At 42.4% G+C, this 22,399-nt stretch overlaps 1 protein-coding gene across 4 annotated transcripts in view; it reads left to right on the forward strand.

Moving 5' to 3' along the window:
* The window catches only part of Acvr1 (activin A receptor, type I), a 118,475-nt gene that overhangs the window by 13,260 nt on the left and 82,816 nt on the right, over nt 1–22,399 (forward strand). The window contains exon 1 of one of the 4 annotated variants that reach the window (XM_013518779.1): nt 14,765–14,789. The exons of the other annotated variants lie outside the window; for them this stretch is intronic. The gene's annotated coding sequence lies outside the window, so the exon portion shown is untranslated. Of the gene's footprint in view, nt 1–14,764; nt 14,790–22,399 lie in introns of those variants that run through there. 4 annotated transcript variants of the gene reach the window in all.

Below are 22,399 nucleotides of genomic sequence, written 5' to 3' on the forward strand. Positions count from 1 at the left end.
GAGAGTTGCACTTTTGAGAAACTGGTTTTAATTTCAGATCAGTTGAAGTTAAAGGATAGTGAAAGTATATTAGATTTGGTACAAGTGTCTAATTATAATTATTGACACATTTTCAAATGCTCTCTTAAGTGTGATACACTGCCCATGCTTTTGACAGCTGTGACTACATTAAACCTGCTAGAGTTCTCTTTTCTCTAAGGTTTGTTTAAACTTAGAATTGTCAGGAGGAATCTACATAAAGTGGATGAACATGGACTTGGAGGTTAAATGGTGATTCGTATTCCATGGTACCTGTTGAGGTTTTAGTCTGTTCTGTGTTAATCAGAAGATCATCTGGGTTTACTTTTCATTTCAAGAAACCTGGCAGTTTTATTTTTTGAATAGTATAAAAAATATGTGATGCTTGCTGTTTTGTGATTTGACTCTGCGGTGCTAAAATAGATTTTACTTACTTTTCTTGCTGAAGGTTTGCAACCGTGTAAGCCTAAGTCAGTGGACTCAATATTATATGACTTCTTTTGAATCTCCTCCACCTCCGCCTCTGCCTCTGCCTCTGTCTCATTCTTTCTCTCTCCCTCTTCTTTTCATCTTTCTCTTTTGTTACTTTTCCTTTCTTTGTTTAATTTTTTATTAGTACGTGTTTCTAATTCACACAATTTACAGTCATTTTGGGGAGTGCTTACATGTACTTTTTACAGCTTCTTTTTTCTAATCCCCTCCCCCTTCCTCCTCTAGTGCCCCTACCACCTTTCCTGTACTTGTTGATATTATTTGTCTTAGCTCATATTATGGCCTATAGTGTTTACATTGATTGGAGTTATTAGGGTCCTGTACATGCCACATCTTTATTCCTCTCCTTTTCTTTTTCAGTTCAGCGAAGGAAACATACAGTTTTGCAAATGCTAAGCGGGTACCCTCCCCCATCATTATTTTCTAAAAGTTTCCTGCTGGGCATGATGGTGCATTCCTGTAATCTCAGCACTCCAGGATCTCAGCAAGTTCAAGGCCAGTGGAACTAGCCAGCGAGACCTGTGTCCAAAAAAAAAATTTCCCTAGACGGTGTGTGTATTACCTCCTTACCTCCTTTCTTCTTCTATATAGGTTTATTGAGTGGCTGCTATATGCCAGGCATAAAGCGTATAGACAAAGACGTTGATAGGCACTCACCTGTGCTGGGAGGCTGAGGCAGGAAGATTAAAAGTTTGAGCATAGCCTGGGCTATTTAGTGATTTAGCAAGATCCTGTCTTGAAAGATAAAGTTGGAGTGTGCAGGTCTGTTTGAGAGTGTTTCAGGAGTTGTCCGTCCTTGGGATGTTCTTGTGAAGATTGAGTTGGAAGTTATTAGGGGCAAGAAGACCTTTTTTTTTTTTTTGGTACTGGGATTTGAAGCCAAGATCTTAACACTGAGCTACATCCCCAGCTATTTTTGCTAAGTTGCCCAGTCTGGACTGGAACTTGGGATTTTCTTGCCTTACCCTCCCAGAGGCAGGTGTATGTGCCACCACACCAGCATCAAAAATATTTCTTGAAGCCTGATATATAAAGTTCTGCACAGAAAGAGGCCTTTATTTGTTTTGTTTGCTTCTCAAACTTTAGACACTTAGCCTTATGTGTGTAGGAAAAACCAACTGCCCAGGGTAGCCAGGGTCTCAGGGATATCCTGGGGTGCTGTGGGTACCCTTCTGGTTTGCCATTCACATGACTTGACTTTTTTTTTTTAAATTCAGATGGCTTGAGCCTTTCTCCTGTTTTGGGCACATTCTAACAGAATAATCCAAACCTGTTGGCTTTCTTGGGCTCCCACATCTCCCATAAAGTTATGATTTAATTGGTCTGGGGTACAGGATAGAATTTTTAAAAGGTCCCCGGGTGTTCTACATGCATGGACATTGATTCAAGCTATCATACCTGTAGAAATGCAGTGTTGGCATTTTACTTAAGATTTATTTTAATATATAATAGAAAAGCATTAACCATTAAAAAATGGTGTCAAAACACCACTTAGCAGCATGTTAGGGCCTCCAGTAGTCCACACTCTGCACTTCTGGAAACACTTGGGGGAACAACAGCTTGGACAAGATGTGAGAAAGGATGGTGAGGATTTGAAGGCTGTGGGGGAGGCTAAATTGAGAGCCACAGACATGAATCTGATCTGTTGAGGGCGATGGGCGCAGGACCAGAATCCCTGATAGCTACTTGGGGTGGCGGTTGATGGTGGTCACATAATAGAGCAAGGGGGAGTGGGGAGTGCTGGCCAGTGACAGGCTCACTTTGACAGGGCTGTTTGAGGAAATTGGGACGGCCAGCTGGAACTGCCCAGTGTTTATTCAGAGAAAAAGAACTGTACCAAGGAAGGGTGCCTTGCACTGAAGTGCATGTGGGTGCCTGAAGAAGGACCTAAGAGTAGAGAACAGCCGACGGTGGGTGGAACAGTGAGGGAGGGTCTTGCCCCCTGAGCAGGAAGGAACAGCTCCTGGTGCTATTCTGTGAACCAAATGAGCAAGCGCTGAGGGCCAGTTTGTGTTGGTTGTTTAGATGTCCTTAGTACAGCTTGTGCATGTTCAGTGTGAGTGAGGAAACTAGGTTATAGAGGGCTTCCCCAGTTTTAACGGAAAATGCCTGATATGGTATGGGACCTTAAGAACTTAATCATATTTTTGAGGGGGGTGGAGTAGTCGTCTTCTGGTTATTTATGGAGCTTCTTTCAACAAGGAATAGAGATTTTCAGGAATGTTCAGTATTCACAGAACTGCCAGAGGCCTATGGCACTCCATAAAACGACTTTACTTTCTAACATAGCCACTCACCTTTTCTCCACTTCTTCTCCAGAGCTCCCTTGTTATTCCCTTGACACAACAATCTTAATGTCTGAATTTATATGCTTATAAATGTCATTAAGGATTCTTTTCACGGTGACAATAAGGCGCGTGTGATTAAGAGTTCAGCCTTTCTTCTTGTGCAGCTCAGGTTTGTGGAGAGCTTTGCAGTTTACCAAAGCAGTACCACATCTTACGTGAGCCTCTAAAAATGCCTTGTGCAGGAGGCAGAGTAGAAAGTGGATGTTTTCCACTACACAGGGTATATAAAGCCCCTGGACTTAGAATATATTAAGGACTTGCTGATGATTAATGATTTAGTGACAGGTCCAGGATGGAATTATTTGGGGAGGGTATCTCCTTTTTTTGAATTTAGTTTATAAATTCATTGAAGGCAGAGGCCACACATTCTCTGTAAGTTGTTTATTAACTCGTTCATTCATGGCTGCCTAGAGGTGATGGTGGAAGTGGATAGGAGGGCCCTTTGGTCTCAGCTTCCCACTCACAAGATGCTTCACATTTTGGCCTTGTCTTTGATTGATAGAGTACTAGAAATACACCAGTCCTAGCATAGAAGAAGGCATCATAGGTCATAGAACTTCCAACTTGCATTTCATAACTGGGTGATATCTTGAGATCAGCCCAAAAATGTTGTCTGACATGTTTTGTAAATATTGCAGTCATACACAGTTTTTAGTATCTTGTTTTGGCTTTCTTTCTTCGGTGGTTTTTACCTTACCAGGAGGTTGCATCCCAGTAAAGCCATCGTAAGTTGAAAATAACCTAAGTGGAAAATGCGTTTAATACACACAGTGAACAGCCCATTCAGTCGCAGTACTTGTAGAGTATCAATTGTTTACCCCATGATTAGGTGGCTCGCTGGGAGCTGTGGTTATTACCAGTACCCAGCATCATACCGTGGACTGTCAGCCTGGGAAAATGTCACAATTCACAGTTCCAAGTATGAGGTCTACTGAATGTGTGTTACTTTTGTACCACTGAACGGTAAACAATTGTTAGTTGAACCATTGTAACTTAGGGACTGTCTGTATTTTAATACTATAAATCATCCGTACTGGAAGAGCCCACGCTTCTCTGGACTTTTGAGGGACCCTCCTCAGTATGAAATTGTCTAACTAGCTGTGGAAATGACATGAAGATGCATCGGCCCCACATACAAAGGTCAGTCTGGAAAGCTGGTCTTGTTTCATAGCTTTTTGTAGGGTGCACAGTGGGCACTCCACAAATACTTACTTTGAATCGAGGGAGTTGTAATTTTATGTTATTCATTACCCATTTTATTACAGTGGAGTACACTCAAGTTTTTATTTTCACCTTTCCCTGATCTTTCTCCTGTGTCATTAAAGGTACAGTATTAGGATTTGGGGAAGAGAATGATGAAAGAGAATAAAGAAATGGAATCAGCAAGTTTTAGGACTAGAGAGGAGAGGTTTTGAATGAGCAGTGAACAGTTGAAAGCGGAAAGGAGTTGCTCAGGGGAAATTGGAAATATGGAGGTATTTTAAAAGAGCACACCAAGGGGAAAAGGATGAGATGGGAGTAATTCAGATCTGATGAGATCTTAGAGAGGAACACTGAAGGCTTTTTCAACCTTAATTATAGCCACAGGACAAAAGCACATTATACCACTTTTTTTTTTCTACTTCTACCAAGGGCTGTAGGGTATAATCTCTTTTGTAGAGTCATGTCTAAGAATCTGTAATTCAGTCTACATTAAAATTTATTTTTTATTTCTTGGGGATCGTAGGTTGAGGAAGAAACTTGTTTCCTTTTCTTGTGTTTTAAAATTTAGGCTACTGGTTTATTATGAAGGAAGGAACATTTTAGTCATTGAAGACATTGAGGCAGATGAGTTAATGTTTGGTCATCAAAAAATGTACCGTTAGGAGCTTGTTTTTTTGGGAAGAGAAAAGGACAAAATTTGAGTCAGACAGAACATAAAGTTATTTCTCTCTACTGGATAAGATACTCTCCAGCTGAAGGTCTAGGGTGATGAGATGGTAATGACCACTGGCGTTTGTAGTCCACTTGACAGTTTATGAAGCTCTTCCCCAACACCACCCACCACTCACAGTCACTCTGTATGTGAAGCTGGCACACCTAGGGAGTGGGCCACATGTAAGTTGCTCACCTAGGAAAGTGCTTTGTCTAATTTGAAATCTAAAGGTGCATCTGTGATGCTGACGGGACAGTTTTGTCCTTTATGAAGAGCCCAACAGGTGTTCATTGGCGTTTATGGAAAGTGTTAAAAGATGGTAAACTAGCCTATAGCATTGAGAAAGTGTAGACTTTGTTTCTTGGGTAAAGACAGGCAGTCTTCTGTGCATTTTGTCATGGCCAGTTCTGTGGCAAAATGCCTTCATTCTCCTTGCAGCTCTAATTTTGATCCCTCCATGATTTCTATGTTGTGTTCCATTTTGCTGGGTATGGAAATAATCACCAAATCTGTGCAAATCAGGGAAGATAACTAACTAACCAGAAGTATACCTGTGAGAGAGTGATGGGGCTGAAGTGTTACAAATAAAAAAATACCTCAGTTACCCTTTTCTGTCTAAGCCCTTTGGAGGTCTAATTTGATTCGTGTGTGTGTGTGTATGTGTGTGTGTGTTTGAAAACCAGTGATGTGTTAGGCTGTGTGCCTATATATACATATTGGTAACACAGGGCCAAAGGTGCTATTCCTGGCTTCAGGAGAATTCACAGCTTACTGTGGGGCACACGTGAATCAGAGGTTGCATTACAGTTTGGCAAGTACAGAAGATGTGCAGAACGTGCACCCGCCGCAGCCCAGTGTTGGAATGCTCAGCATGCTTTTGCAGGGAGGATGGAGAAAAGTGCTAACTCAGGAAGTAGTTGAGGACAGATGCTGGAGTAAGTGGATGTTCACCCAGCGAGCTGTGTGGTAGCATGGGGACCATTCTGTGTAGAGGTGGAGCGTAAGAGGAGCCTGCATCATGCTGGAGCTGCAGGCGGTTTAGTTGATGTCACCTTAGGTGGAGAGGCTGAGGGAGGCTGTATCATTTTAAAGACTACTTACTGTTTGCTGAGCAATTCAGACCTTATTCCAAACTATGCTAGCTATTGGGGAATTTTAGGCAGGAAAGTGATCTAATTAGATTTGCCTTTTTGAATAATCACTAGTAGCAGTTTTGAGGAGGATCTTTACAATTTCATATATCTGTCTGTGCTGTGGATTAAATTGTGTCCCTCTTCCTCAGTTCATGTGTTGAAGCCCAAACGCTCCATGTAATGGTGCTTGATGATGGGGCCTTTGGGATTCCTTTGGGGCCTTAGGTTTAGATAAAGTTATCAAGATGGGGCACCATGGTGGAATTACTGCCTGTGTAAGAAGAGATACCAAGGAGCTTGCTGTTCTTTTCACCCTAGGATGACACAGAAGACAGCCTTGTGCAGGCCAGGAAGAGAGTTCTTACCCCAACATGAACTTGTGGTACCCTGATATCAGACTTTGAGCCTTCAGAAATGTCAGAAAATTACTTTCTCTTGTTTTGTGAGTGTACCCTGCACTGACCAGGACAACCTATTATAGTGGTCATCCCTTATCCATTGGGTAAGAATAAATCTTCTTTCCATGAAACGATCAAGAAGGAAAAAGAAATGTATGCTAGTTTTGTTGTCTCACTTTTTTCAGGCTAAAAAAGTTATAACTATAGTATTTGATAAGTGCTTAATGAAGGTGGAAAAATCACTAAATGGGAGGTGGATATGAACAGAAAGTATGTTCTGACTGACAGCAACTTGTTCAAGAAAACCTGTAGGTTTATAGGAAACAAAAAGGTATGTATAGGCTTTGGTTCTATCTGTGTATTCTGGCATCTGCCAGAGATCATGGAACACAGTGCCTCATGGATATAGTAAATCGGTCCTTTTATCTTAACCCAGTGGTGGTGAACGTATGGCACACAAGCCACTGTGGGCTGTTTGTTATCTTTGAAAGCTAAAAGGTTCGCCATTACTGCCTTAGCCCTTCTGATTTGTTCTCTTTATTGGCTCTTTCCCTTGAGCTTAGAAATACGCCTAAGTCTTCCCTGTAATTAAACAAAATATTTTAAGCCCTGTACCTTTCATAAGCCATTTCCTGAGGAAGCATTGTAGAAAATGAGTCCACATTCATTGCTTTGTCTCTTCTGCCTCTAGTTTTAAAAACACATTTTATCTTTCCCAGTATTCCTTGGAAATGGCTCCTCTTCATTAAGGATTCTGAAGTGCCTACCTAATGCCAGGTAGGGACGAGGCGTGTGTGATGTTTCAGGGGTGTTTGTGGCTTACTCAGTGGCTTCTTGGTAGTGTCACACTGTTGGGAAGAGCAACTTAGTTCATCCATCCAGTGCCTGCAGTTTGTCTACACTACACTCCCTGAATCCTCAGCCTTCATTCAAATCCTATAAAGTTAGGAGACACAGAATCTGCTGAGATTCCACTCTGTCTTCAGATGACACTGGATGTCAAGGTTTTTCTTTTGAATCTGTGATAAGTGCAACCTCAGTTTTATTCTTTGCTCACAGTATAGTTTCTCTTTTCAGCTACACAGAATAGAGAAGCATACTGTTTTCACATGAGACCTGTGTTATTTACTCCTAATACTCTTTTTTCTAAGTAGAGTATCTCCAGAGCTTCCAAACGGTCAATCACTGTATGCCCACCTCCTTCATATTTTGGTGTAATTGAAAGTCTTTAAAAATTGGTATTGATAACTGATTGCAGTGTTTCAGAGTGACTGGTTTTCTGTACTCTTTTTAAAAAACATCTGCGCTTGTTTCATGGACCCCAAACTGCTATAGCCATGGAACTCCTAACGCATTCTCTTGGGTGATGTGCTGGGTCCCCTCTCCCTCACTGTCTCCTTGTCTGCTTGTGCTTCTCTTTTTAATTCCCTTTACTACATGAGCACTTTAAATTTGCCTTCATCGTTTTTTCAGGTTCTGCCCACAGCAATAGACTGCTTTACTGGATTCTGTTTCCATCATTTTAGGGAAAATATTAATTCTCTTATACAGTGCCACTTGTGCAGAAACCTAACATACATCTCTAACTTTTTGTCCATGTTGACCACAGATATTGCATGGGAGGCTCTGTCAGATGCTTTACCAAGATCTGGATGTGTATGTTCTCTTGAACTCTCAGGTTAGCAATCTTACTGAAAAAGGAGACTGGGTTAATCTTGTACGACTTGCTCTTACTACTGGGGTTCCCAGGGATCACTACTTTCTAAGTGTTTAAAATCCATTCTGCAGTCTTGCCTGGGACTTTGCTCTGTCTATATAGTCTGTTGGTATTATTCCTGATTTTAATTTTTATGAAGCATCTAATGATTATTGGATTCTTTCAGCGGACTCTCTGCTGAGTTCCTTTTTCTTAAAATTTTGAAATTTTCCAACATTACATTTCTTTTTCAACCTCCATCCTTTGAGAGTCACTGTATTTTCTCTGTTCAGTAACATGGCCGCTAGCCACACGCAGCACAGAGACGTTACTGGCTCCAGTGAATCTACTGACTTCCAGTTGAAAGCCAGAACAGGAAGCACTGACACGTGGAGTAGAAGGTGAAGGTCGACTATTCCGGGAATTGAGAGAAGAGCATGAAGGAGAAAAGTGGTCATGATTTACCCTGTTAGACTTGCTAGCTGCTGTGGCCACATTGCGTGTGTATGCTAGTGGGCCTGTCTTCTGCTAACAATGAGTCACTCTTGCAAGTGAAGTAAATATTAATGCATTATGTGTAGAGTATTTTTTTATAACATCCTATGAGTAGTGTGCCAAGAGATAATGAGTTTTGGAAGCAGAATAAGTCCTTAAATTGGCAGTTTTGACACGTGATTCTGTGTAGTGCTGCTAACCTTGCTGGATTATTTGAATGCTATGTGATACTGTCTGGAGACATTTCACAATATTTGCATATTTTTGTATAAGCTACAATTTTTTGGTGAATAGTAGTAAATATTTCTTACTAAACAGTTTAAAAAAGATATTCAAAATAGTGAGTAAAGAATATTGGAAGTAGTTCTAAAAATAATTTATGATTATAGGAATTCCCAGTAATTGCAATTTCTTGTTTCCAAATCCTGAGAATTGCTATATGTAGGGAATTTGAAAAGAAGAATCCACAGCACTGGTCCTAGGAACTGTTTGTTCCTTATCTTTAATGTGATAGGTAAAGAAGTTGAGACTGTTACGGCAGTGTGACATTGTCATAACTGAACTTACGATCAGTGCATTAAACTTACTGAATAGGTTGTTTTACAAAAGCATTGGTCGTTAGCTGAGTACATGCCAATTCCTCTACTTGGGAGGAGGAGGAAGGAGGATTATAGATACAAGCCAACCTGGGCAATTTAGTGAGACCCTAAAAGAAAGTTTAAAAAGGTCGGTTGGGGTTGTATTTTAGCACTCCCTGGATTTAATTTCCAGTGCATGCACACACACACACACACACACACACACACACACACAAGCCTATTATAGATGGCAGGTTTAGTTGCAAACATGGTAGTCTAAGTGAGAGATAGTGGGTTCTTGGATTATGTTTAGAGTATGAGAAGACCCTGGTGGGAATCAGCATACACTTTGAAGGTAGAATTAGTGGGATTTGTTTCAGGATTAGATGCTAGATTATTCTAAATTATCTTTTCCCCTCCAGTGTTTCTTTTTTTTTTTGTCTTTTTGAGACAGGGTCTTGCTGTGCAGTTCAGACTGGCCTTGAGCTCATTTTGTAGCCCAGGCTGACCTTGAGCTTGCTACACTCTTCCTGCCTCAGCCTCCCTAGCACTGGGATTACAGGCATGCATCACCACGCCCAGCGAGTGTTTCATTTGTGAAATGTATATAGTTATGAGAGCCACACTCAGGATTATTGTATCTTTGTCAAAAGTTTCTTTCAGCTTGTTGGAAATCCCCCCTAAACATTGTTGCTAATGTCATTTTCCTTACTGAATTGTAAAATTCCTTGACCACTCCATCAACTGCTCACCATTGTATGTAGAAGAAATTTTAAATTGCTTAGATTGACTTTTCAGGAAGGTGGTGTCTTCTGTCTAACTTCCCCTTGGTTATCGCCTACCACATCCTCTTACCCTCTTGACAGTGGTCCAAGTAGACTGCTACTGCTCCAGTCAGTCCATCATTGTATAAGTCACCCCAAACATAGTGGCACAAAGCGACAGCCACTTGATTACGTGCACGGTTTTGTGAGTCAGGGATTTGGAACATTCATAGCAGGGACAGTTTGTCTCTATTCCAGAATCTCTGGAGCCTCAACTGGGAATACTTACAGGCTGAACACCTGCAGACTGAGGCTGGAGCCCCCTGAAAGCTCATTCAAAGGTGTGTAGTTGGTTACCAGCTCGGCTGGGGCTCTCAGCTGAGGCACCCACTTGGGGTCTCTGCATGGGCTATTTTGAGATCTCAGAACATGGCGACTGAGTTCCAAGAGGAAGGGTCTCAAGAGACAGGAAGTGTGGAAGCTGCTAGTTTCTTAAGGCCTGGTCCTAGCTGGGTGTGGTGATGCATGCTTGTAATTCCACAGTCTGGGAGGCTGATGCAGGAAGATTACAAATTCCAGCCCAGCCTGGGCAATTTAGTGACTTAGAAATAAAAAATAAGAAAAGGGCTAAGGTCAGTGTGAAGGCCCTAGGTGCAGTTTCCACACTGGAGGAAAAAAAAAAAAGACCAAGTCCTAAAAACTGTGACTGTGTCCTTTCTACCACGTTCTTTGGGTCAGTCTGTCATAGAGCCTGGATTCAAGGGGCTGGAATACGCATAGATTTTACTTCTTGGCAGAAAGAAAGCCAGAGAATTTTGGGGTCATATTTTAAAATGTCACAGCCTACCGGTCACCAAGGTTACTGCACTCTTCCATGTCTGAGTCCTTCTCTATGTCCTTGCTGTCTCCCTCCACTCCCTCCCCAGTTCACATGCCATCTCCTGCCTGATGCAGCCTGTGCATATCTCATCCCTTAGGGTAAGTCAGTTTGTCCCTCTTCTGTGTCCCATCGCATCGCTGTATGTAACTTTTGCAGTTATTTTTTGGTCTTTTTCTTTCTTGGTATATCATAACTTTTTAAAGGTAAGCCCCTTGACTTATTCGCCTCTGCATACTAGCAGACAGATTTCTTTAATTGAACATTGGATGTTAAGCTGAGCCTCAAATTTGGGACCTGGATGGGTTGGGAATTAGTAGTGGTCAAGTAGAAAATTGTAATGAGCGAATTAAAAACTTTCCCTGTAATACTGATTGTTTCTGATGTTGTATTTTACAGCTTTTAAAAATGGACTCTGTCTTGTAAAGTTTGTAAATGCACCCACCCCCCCAGCCATAGAATTAGCTGAGAGTACCTTTTTTTGATATAACCAACTTTTCCTGCCCAGCTCTATCTAAACCTAGACACTCAGGTCTTGGCGTTTTTGCAGACTGTTCGATTCAATTCATTACTGGGTCAATTTAGCAAGTTAGACCCAAGATTAGAAATAACAGGAAGTAGAAATTTTGAATAAAACCTTATGTGCTGCAAGACTGAGAATTGTTTCATGAAATTTTCAGTTTCACTTTTATATGTGCATGTATGTAATGGGTTGAAACGTAGAATACGTTTTCTATTTTAGAGGTCAGACATTTATGAAAGGCCCTCTCCGCTGCACCCCCTTGCACACTCTTGCTCTTCTGGTTCACTTTTTTTTGTTTTTGTTTCTTAGCTTGTTCCTTTTGAAGTTCTTCCTGAGGCTTATCTATAGATCCCTTCTGGGGACCATATGTACATGTTTTTATGCTCAATCTTTTTTTCACCCATCCAGCCTTTTCTTTTTAAAATAATAAACCTCAGTTTCCCAGGGTGACATATGTTGCTTTTCTTTTCTCTTTTGGAGACTTTAAATCCATTCTCCTGCATACAAGGAAAAAGGAGGTGGAATCAGCTTCTTTATTAAGGTACAGCACCTATGTAGTAAATTGCTCACTCCTGAGTATACAGCTCAAAGAATTTTTACATTTTATTATCAACGTCAGTAAGCATCATTACAGATGAAGATGCTGTATACAAACATTTTTGTCACCTCAGAGGGAAAAAGCTTATCCTTCAATCCTTTCTCAACAAGGTGGTCATATGAGTAAATTAGTAGGTTCTCTTTGACTGCCTTGTATGGCAAACATAGCACAGTATCTATCCCTTATCTGCAGTTTCCCTTTCTGCAATTTCAATTACTGGTGGTTAACCTCAGCCTGAAAATATGGCAGGGAGTATTCCAAAAATAAACAATTCATAATCTTTAGTATATGTGCTGCCAAAGTGAGCACAATTCGTAAGTTTTAAATTGCATGTTATTTTGAATAATGTGATGAGGTTTTTTTTTTGGTCTTTTGAGACAGGGTCTTGCTGTGTAGCTCAGACTGGCCTTGACTCACTGTGTAGCTCAGGTTGTTGGTCCTTTTGAGACAGGGTCTTGCTGTGCATCTCAGGCTGACTTTCAATTTACTTTGTAGCCCAGGCCTTGAACTTGCAGCAGTCCTCCTGCCTCAGCCTCCCTAGCACTGGGATTACAGGTGCGCCACTGTGCCCAGCGTGTGATGAGATTTTAGGCCATCCTTCTCCATCCCACCTGGGAAGTGATTTGACCTCTTGTGGAAGGTGTCCATGGTGTGTGCCCTCTGCCCATTTGTCACTTAGTAACTGCCTAAGCTATTGGATCTGTTGTTGGCATCTCAGTAATCCCTATTTAATTTGATAGTGACCTCAAAGAGCAAGAGTAGTCATGGTGGCAGTTTTGTCATACTATCTTGTTATTGTTCTAAGTTATTGTTGTTTATCTCTTACTACGCTTAATGTATAAATTAAACTTTGCCGTAGATACATTTGTGGAGGGTGGAAAAAGTGTAGGGGTTGGTACTATCTGTTGTTCCAGGCGTCTACTGAGAGTCTAGGAATGTATCCTCCATGGATAGGAGGGTACATCTATGAAAATGTTCAGTTACAAAAGGCAAAAAGGTGTAAAGTAATCAAGTTAGGAACTGTGAAAGCAGGGAGGTGCGATGTTGAATGTGAGCTTTGGAAGAATTAAGTGGGAACAGCTTTGGTGAGCCAAGGGGGAAGAGAACAAAGGGGTCATTTCAAGAATAATCCAGGAAATAAAAGTTGCAGAGGGAAAGACATCAGACTTGGTTTGCTCTTGCTGCTGTACTAAATCATGACACACTTTGGGTCTTGAAACTCACTCTTTTATCCTCTTGCAGTTTGGGGAACTCTCAGAGAGAACCTACTTTCTTTGGCTTGTGGACCCTTTCTCCCTGTTTTAAGCACAAAGCTTCTGTCTCTTCTCCTGTCATCTCATCATATTGCCTTCACTGTGATTAGAAATCTCCCTCTTAAAAGGCACTTACCATTTTATTTAGGACTCACCTGGATAATCCAAGACCATCACCTCCTCAGAATCCTTAGCTGAATCGGATCTACGAAGTTCCTCTGTCACATTTACAGGTTCTGGAGACCAAGATATGGATGCTTGGTTTTTGTTTTTTTAGACTTTTTCTTTACAAAGGGAAGATTTATTAGATATTTGCTTGTAGTTATTCTCCTTTGTAGTATTAGTGTTCCTACACAACCGCACATTGTACATTTTATTTCCTAGCTTAAACATCTCTGGTGAGCCCCCGTTAGCTAATAAAATTAATAGGGCCAACTTTGACACGCAAGTGCATTGCTGGTGTTTTCTCACTTTTCCCTTCTGTCTCTGGCGCAGCAGCACGCCTTGTTTCTACCCTGACCAGCCCTCCTCCCTTTTGGTGCTGTTTGTCCCTCTTGGCTGCAGGGCCCAGGCGCTCCCAGCTTCCCCAGCAGCATTTTTCTCACCATCTGTGTTAATTTCCTAGGGCAGTCATAAGAAAATGCCACACACTTGGTAACTTAAAATGACAAAAATATTTTCTCTCACAGTTGTAGAGACCTGAAGTGCGAGATCGAGGTGCCAGCCAGACATTTTCTCTGCTGTCTCCCTTGCCCTTTCAGGTCTTGGGTGCCTGTGGGCATTGCTGGTTTTTTGAGGCAGAACTCTTGTTGCTGCCCATTGTTCCCTGGCCTTCCCTTCTCCCCAGGGCTCTTCACGCACCTCTTAGAAGCACACTTGTCGTTGGAGTTAAGGTCCACCCGGATTATCCAGGATAATCTCACCACAAGATGCTTAACTTAATTAATATGATTAATCTGCAAAGACTTTTCCACATGTACGCACACTCACATGCTCTGGAGGTAGGATATGCCACGATTCAACCCACTGCACCACCTTGGCCAGCAGCTATGGTCACTTGTTTCTTTGACTTTTTTTTTTTAATCAGTGCTAGTGATTGAACCCAGGGCCTCACTCACCCAGGGGTCACTGGTACTGTACCACTCAGCTATGTTCCCACCCCTTTTTTGTTTTTAATTAACTTTTGCAATACTAAGGATGGAACTTGGGTGCTGTACCACTGAATTACATTCCTAGCCCTTTAAAACATCTATTACTTTTGAAGCTGGGCATAGAGGTACACACTCGCAATCCCCCACACTCTGGGAAGCTGACCCAGGAAATTGTCAGTTGAAGGCCATCTTAAAAAAAAAAAAGCAGGCTGGGGATGTATATCAATGCAAAGGCCCTGGCTGGGCATTCCAGTAACAACCAAAGTAAATGTTTCTTTTGTTTTTAGTTGTTTAAAATTTTGAGACAGGGTCTCATCAAATTGCATAAGATGGCCTTGTATGTGTGATCCTCCTGCTTTAGCCGTCCAAACAGCTGGGTTTACAGGTGTGCACCATGACGTCCAGCTTCTTTGACTTCTTGTTTGTTTGTTTGTTTGTCTTGAGACAGCTTCTCTGTGTTGTCCAGGCTGGCCTTGAACTCTCCATGTAGCCCAGCTTACCTCAGCCTCCGAGTGCTGGGGTTACAGATGTGCACCAGCTCTTCTCGATGGTAAGAACTCATCTACATGCTTTATTTGGACCCCATAAATCTCTGAATTACTATTTTTGGATAATTCATGCCTCTTTGGCCAGGCCCTAAGACCTGGATCACAAATCCACTTGGGCTGCTATCACGAAGTACTGTATTAGGCTGACAATTTCTAAACAGTAGAAATCTATTGTTCACAGTTGTAGAAACTTAATCCAAAGTGAAGGGCCAGCTGATTTGGTGTCTGGTGAAGTGTGCTTCTCCTCATGTGGCAGAAAGAGGCATCTAAGGGCACTGATCTCATGCCTAAGGATGGAGCCCTCATAATTTAATCACTTTCCGAAGGCCTGGTCTCTTAATACTGCCACATTGGGTAATAGGTTCAAACATGAATTTTAAGGGGCATCAGTATGCAGACCCTAGCAGCCCTTGAAGGTAAAGAAGGTTTCTTTTGTTCCCAAACCCTCAGCTCCTAGTGAAGTGCTTAGCTATGTGGTAAGAAACATTTACCAGATAATTGACATTTTTAAAAGTAAACTGAAATATGCCAAGTAAAAATCATGGCATACTGGTATCAGGAAATTACAGTCAGTCCTCTGTGTACACAGGTTTCCACACTTATGGGCTTTGCACCTGTGAATTCAGCCAACCCCACTGGATCAAACACATTTAGAAAAAAATACATTTGCACTGGATTTTTTTGTTTGTTTTGTTTTTTCTTTTGCCTTTTTTGAGGCAGGGTCTAACTGTGTAGTCCAGGCTGGCCTCAAACTTACGGTGATCCTCTGCCGCAGCCTCCTGAGTGCTGGGATAACAGGCACACACCACTATGCCCAGTTGGTCTTTTTGCGTTATTCTTTAAACAGTACAGTGTACCAACCATTCTCATGGTATTTTTATTGTATTGTTCATTATAAGTCATCTAAAGATGAGTTAAAAGGATGGACTGAGGTGGCTGGGTCACGTGCAGATATCCTGGCATTTTACATAAGGGACATGAACATGCACACATTTGGGTATCCACTTAGGGTCCTGGAACCAGTCCCTTCTATATATTGAGGGACAAATGTATTTTGCAAAAATAGTGAGTGATTTTTCTCACTGAAGGTGAGGTGTTCTGTTTGTTAATTTTTGGTCCTCTCCTTTTTGGTGAGAGCAACTGAACGACTCCTTACTTTTCTAAAGCCTTAAGTGAGTAGTTGAGAGGGAGCAGAGCTCATGGTGGAGTAGCCAAGCAGAGAGGAGCCCAGCCACCAAGCAGGCACGATGGGTTTGGAGACCTGCCAGGTGAGCTTCGAGGCCCATTGACTGATCTGTCACTGTTGCTTGGGAATGTGTCTTACCTGGTTCCTTGGAAGTCCTGTGACACTGGAGTCCTTTCCGGTGGATTTGCCAACCCAGAAGCATTTACATGGACCTGAACTTGATCTTCCTTGCACAGTGGAGGGCCATGAGGAGTGGGGGTATGCGGGGAGGCAGGAGGGCACCCATGGCAATGTGGGGAGGTGGTTTCCTGGTGTCATCCGCTTAGCAGGCTCGTCATGTCTGCCCTGTTAAGCACAGCCGCTCTTTCAAGTTCACCAGTGAGCACAGGTCTTTGGCTGTTTTCCCAATGATTTTCTTGATTTGTTTTAATTTCAAGGTTATCTGCTAGTATCATCTTTTTTTCTCTTTCTTTAGCCTAGTCTCACTTTGATTGGATGCTGGCAGTCTAACCTCATTAAAGTTTAAGTGGTGCTGTGATGATTTCTGAACTAAACATTTGAAGTTGATTGACTTTTCGGTATCTTTGGTAGCTTTAGGCTGGTTTTTAGTGGTTACTTCGTTAGGAGTTTACTACATTCATGAATCTTAATAAAATTGCTCAAGTTCCTACAATGTATCCATTAATTACAGTACATTACTTCCTGCAGTGATCCCATTCTATCAGTGTTGGCCTGTGAGTTGTATATTAATCCATTCCAGGACTATGGCTTGCAAAGGGTGCAGAGACTGTACTGTAATGAGTAAGAATGGTCTGTTGCAGTGGTGGGGAACCTGTGGCACATATGCCACAGTCGGATGTTATTGTTGAAAACTCTTGATCTGGACCTGGTGGCACATGACTGTAATCCCAGCACTTGGGAGGCTGAGGCAGGAGGATCCCCACAAGTTTGAGGCCAGCCAGGACTACAGAGTGAGTTCAAGGCTAGCCTAAACTGCATAGCAAGACCCTGTCTCAAAAAACAAGCAACCAAGTTTTAAAAGGTTCACCATCACTGGTGTCAGGCAAGTGTGGAGATGAATTCCATTCTTAGCTTAATGGCATTAGGGAAGTTATTTACCTATCTGAACTTTGGTTTTATCACCTGTATAATGGGGATAATTCCTGTTGTTTCGTGTGTACTGGGAAGATTACGCATGGGGAAACCATAAGTGACTACTATATCAGTACCTGGCAATATTCAAAATATTATGACTACTATTATTATTTATTTTTCAGGGAAAACTAAGGCAGGAACAGTAATTCAGGAATGTTTCTAAATCACCTATTGTAACTTTACCTTGTTGGGCACTACCATACTGAATACATCAGTCATGCCAGTCTGGCAATGTGTTTATTTGGTTAGTTTGTAGAAGCATAGAAAAAAATGACATGAGTTGGAGAGCATGAACTGACTTTCTTACTGCTCTGAAGCATTTAACCCCTCTATAAACCTACTTATTCTTTCCCTTAGTTCAAGGTTTCTACTGTGAAATTCAATAGGAGGATGGAATTTAGACTACAGTTTAATTAGCATTAAATTTCTATCTTTAGGAATAACTGTGTGACTGTTAAAATCTGAGCGGCTTATTCTGTATCATGGCTGCTATAATAGAGATGTGATTAACTATGTTGTCCTTTGTACTAGAAAACCTTGAATTCATACACTGCCTCTCCAGTTTTTAGGCAAAAAAAAAAAAAAAAAAAAAAGCCTTGGAACAGACCCCTGCTCAGAAGTAATGCTTTAGAATAAAATGACCTTTTAAAAAACCCTCTGTATACCATCATTTCTGTGTTTTTTGGAGCGTGTGTGGGAAGTGTAGGGACAAAGGTGGATCATCATTCAACCTTGAGTATGGGTGCTTGTGAATGGATGTTGAGAACTTTGTCCATGTTCATGGGTTCATGAGTTGAAGCAGTCTGCATATAGGAGCATATATTCTTTCATGCAAAGAATATTCTCAGCCTGACACTTTTAGCAGTTCATATGTGAAAGACCTTCCATATGAAATTGTGTGCTGGTAAACCTGATGAGAGAGGGAACTTTATCGTATTTGCTGTTATGCTTTCAGCGCCCCAAGCTGCCCACCATAAGTGCTCAGTATGTGCTGATTGAGGGCGTGAATGAATATGGGTAGGAAAGGCACTGAACTTGATGGGTTTCAGAACACAGTCTGTACTAGGTGTACTTCATTTGGAGCTTGGCCTTTGCTAAGGGTTGGGAAGTTGCTTGGAAGAGAGATGTGTCCACAGTGAGGGGCACCAACCGTGTGCCGTTGTGACTGAAATGGTGCCGAGCTAGTACAGAGGATGTTCTCCAGTGTCATCTTCAGGATGACTGTAGGAAGTTCTGGGTTTGATAGTTGTTGTTTTGTATTTAAATAATGATTGTGGCAGGGGATAGTTCCCTGGAAAAACGACTCCCCCTAAACAGAATGACTTTTAGTTTTGGCAATTGGGTGGATCCTTCACTGTACACCTAATTGGATCCTGAGAGTTTTGGCTATATTTTATTGTGGTAGGAAGCAGGTTGATAAATATGGCCATTTAATTCCGTGATTCCCTGTCTAGGCGGTCTTGCTGGCTTTCTTGTGCTTCTTGTTGCTCCTTCCAAGTTAGGGGTCAGGGCAGGTTCCTCCCACCGCACTCTCCCCATCCCATCCCCTTATAACTTCAGGTAAAAGAAGGGATATAAAGCTTGAAATTTCCATGACTGCCTCAAAGGAAAGGGGATGAGAATGAGTTGGTCTTCTCATTCCTTTGCTCCCTCCTTTCTTATCGGCAGTTTGGAGCCTGTGTATTTCATAGTTTTTTTTCTCAGCACAAATTGAAATGTTCTGGATATCATTTCCAACTTTAATGCTTCTTCCTCTTTTTGGTCTTCGGGGACTGGAAGGCAAGGGTGGGCAGGAGCAGGGTGAGAAGTAGGGCTCCCAGGGTGCCAGGTGAGCTTATCTTCACATTTCCTAATTTTTGCGATGCCTGGTTGGTTGTGCTGAATTTCTTGGGGGGAAAGGCCTGCTGTTCTGTTACCAACAGGGGAACAGGAATTGTGGTTGCTGCTGGGACTGCAGCCAGGAGGATATTTATAGCCTGTAGTGAGTGGCTTTGAGCCCACCCCGGTTCTGTATCTGCCTTCTGCCTTAAAGTTTCCAGTGTTCTTGAACTGGACCCTGCCCTTGTTGGCCAGACAGTAGTTAATGATAAAGTGGACGGCTGCGTGACGTGGCATGTGACGGCCTTGGCGCCTCACAGCCTGCAGGTGCTTGTGCTTCGGCTGGGCTGGAAACCTAGCAAAGAGCAGGTGGCCCTTCCCCTGCTTTGGCTGCGTTGGCTTCCTGGCCTTTCCCTGAGCTGGCTCATAGACTGGAGTGGATGATCAAGTCACAAATCAGCATCCACGACTCTATGCCACATGTGCCACGCAAATTAAGATTTACAGCACTGACAGAAAATGCTTCTCATGAATGTAGCTTCCTCCTCTCTCCTTGAATTCAGGTGAGACATGTAGATCTGCCTTGCCGAAAGGGCCAAAGTCAGGGGGTGCTTTCCATATTTTAGCTCACTCTAAGGTATAAGGGCTGGCAAAAAAAGTGAAAGAAAAGTCCTCACAGGAAATAATAAAAAATACAGACTGGTTTTTTTTGTTTGTTTATAAGTTAAAGTATACCATACTTGTATTAACCCTTGGGTGCTCTTGTAATAGAGTAAGGTTTTATCTGGTTAGTTTGTACTTGCAAGTGACAGAAGACTGAACATGAACTAATGTATGCCTTCCTCATGGATTCCCCCCTGGGGAGTTCAGGATTAAGAGTAGGTTTCAAATCTTTGTTGATCCAGAGTTCAAGCAGTGCCCCTGGGACCCTGTTAGTAACCCCCTAATTCTTCTTCCTTTGCCAGGTCCATCCTCAGGCAGGCTTTCCTTCCCTGGAAACAAAATTGCTATGGCATAAAATTCTTCACAAATATAATGAGAAAAATCATTAGTAGTTTCTCTAAAGTCTCAGAGGTCACTGTTACTTGACTAGCCTAGTGTAGACCAGACTAGCCATCTTACCCCAGAATCAACTCAGAGTAGCAAGCACTGGATTTCAGGCTACTGGAAAGTGTGTGTGTGTGTGTGTGTGTGTGTGTGTGTGTGTAGGAAGCTGGGAAATATTTTCTTCAAAATGATTCCATAAGGCACATGTTGGGGCCTTTCATTATCATGAAAAAGCGCTGTTCTTGGACTGCTTAAATTTTGCTTGGTTTTCTAAAAGTGGTAAGTTCTCTGGGTAAGTCTGGCTTTTCCCAGAAGCAAGGAGCTAGGAATTTTGCTGATGCCCCTGGGACGTTCACAGCAGGGTATCAATTACAGTAGGTCTTAATGGATGCCATACTAGGTAGCTTCAGAGTGTGGCATTAACTCAGTTAGTTTTCACTGTGTGCCATTACAACAAAGATTGGAGCTGGATGGCTATTCTCGACATATGTTTTGATTGTCTCTGAAAACACGTGTTCCATTTCTCTCTGGTCATTCAGATTCATTTTGGGTGACTGTCTTGTCAGCTTGGGGCTGGAGAGAGGGAGAGCAGGCTGCGCTTTGGCAGCACTTCAAGCCTGGAGCAGCATCCTGCAGCCAGTACCATAAGCTGTATAATTTGTCCATGGAGGCCTGTGCATTACAGAAATGAAAATTCCTTCCCTGACAGCATTCATCGCTTAGCATGCAGCAATTTGGCTGTCAGAAACAGCTGGCCCTGAGGGGTGGGACAATAGAAAGCAAGACCTGAGCGAGGCCAGTGCTTCCTGAAGTCTCCCACTGTGAGAGGATCAGGTTACTGAGACTGTCATTAACAACGGACTGCAAGGGACTGCAAGGGTCTCCCAGGCGCAGTTTCCAGGCAGCGGGAGCCTGTGACTCAGACAGTGATTTTCCTTCTTTTCGTTGACTGAAAAAAATTTAAAAAAAATTAAAAGTAGACTATTACCCTTTGCTTATACTCAGATGCTCCTTTCTGATTGTGTCCTCTGATAAGCGTTTCTGAGGAAGATGTCCCTTCTAAGCTATCAATGGTTGTTATTGGTGCATTGTGGGAAACTCAGGAGTAGGGATGCTGGGCAGGATGGATTGCAGGCTCCTGCATGTTGGAAGTCTGTAACTTAGTTCTGCTTCCCTGGAGTGAGCGCCCTCTGGGCCTTGTGCTTGCATGGAGTAGAGAAAGGGTGTGTACATTTTCTAGACACAGCCAGGGTGAGCACAGGGCAGAGGAGCTGTGTGCCTTGAAGCTGTTCTTTAGTGTGAATCTTCGGTGCGGCTGGCTCTGTGCACTTTCCTGTATTGATTCCATGACTCACGGAGCATGATCTAAGCAAAAAGCACACCGGCTACAGAGGAGACAGCTGTCTGTTACAGGAGGGCATATTCTTTGGGTTAAATGGCGACAGGTCTTTCCTATTATGAATACTAGTGTATTAGTATACACTAGCGAGGCGCTCACTACAAATATCTCGTATCTTTTTATTTTTTTCTTTTTTGAGAAAAAGTCTTTTAAAATAATTTTGCATGTAAATATTATCCCTTGCTATTATTTCACCACTGAACTTCCTGTCTAGCAAAAACAGTGCAGGAAATTTGCTTTCCCTTTTTTTTTTTTTTTTTTTTTTTTTGAGAAAAGGTATGTATCCAAAAGGCCAGGGTGTAGTGGGGTCTGTAAAGCAACTCAGTGTTGAGTACCTTGCCATTTTGAAGCCCCAGCGTTTCAGAGGCACCGTGTGTGTCAAGATGAGTGTGCTGGTTGGAATTTGAGTTGTTCGTGGCTTGAACTGGATTTCCTTCCGTTTCTCTCTATAACTTAGTTCTGCTTCCCTGGAATGAGCGCCCCCTGGGCCTTCTTTCTACATTTGTTTCCCTTTACACCATAGAGGCTGGAGTTCCCAGATGTTGTTTGGATTAAAGAGCTTGTGTGGGGAGGGAGAGAGAAAGCTTTCTTAATGATAATAACAGAGTCAGACTGGCTGGTTCTGTACTGACAGGAAAATGGAGAGATAAAAACTCCATTAATAGTGTGTGCACTGCCTAAGTAGCCAATAAAACAATGCTGTCCTCATTGGAAGCCGGTCCCAGACTGGCAGCGCTTTGTGCCAACTGTAGGAGACGACAGCTGCGGTGAGGGGCAGAGGGTTCCGAGTTAAGAGCCCAACTTCCTGCGTGCCCTGGGGGGCGGTCCTTTGTTCTCTTTCTCCACCTTCCCCTCTCCTCCTCCTAGGATGCATTTTCCACGAAGAGCCCCGCTTAGTGCTTGCTCTTCCAGAAATTGAACCACATCTGATTAAAACTTCATCGCTACTGGAAGGATGAAGTTGGCTTGGGTTTCCAAGCCTATTTGTCTGGGTTTGTGACCATAGA

Source organism: Chinchilla lanigera, unplaced genomic scaffold (genome assembly GCF_000276665.1).
Source record: "Chinchilla lanigera isolate Chin_1 unplaced genomic scaffold, ChiLan1.0 scaffold00048, whole genome shotgun sequence".
NCBI lineage: Eukaryota > Metazoa > Chordata > Mammalia > Rodentia > Chinchillidae > Chinchilla > Chinchilla lanigera.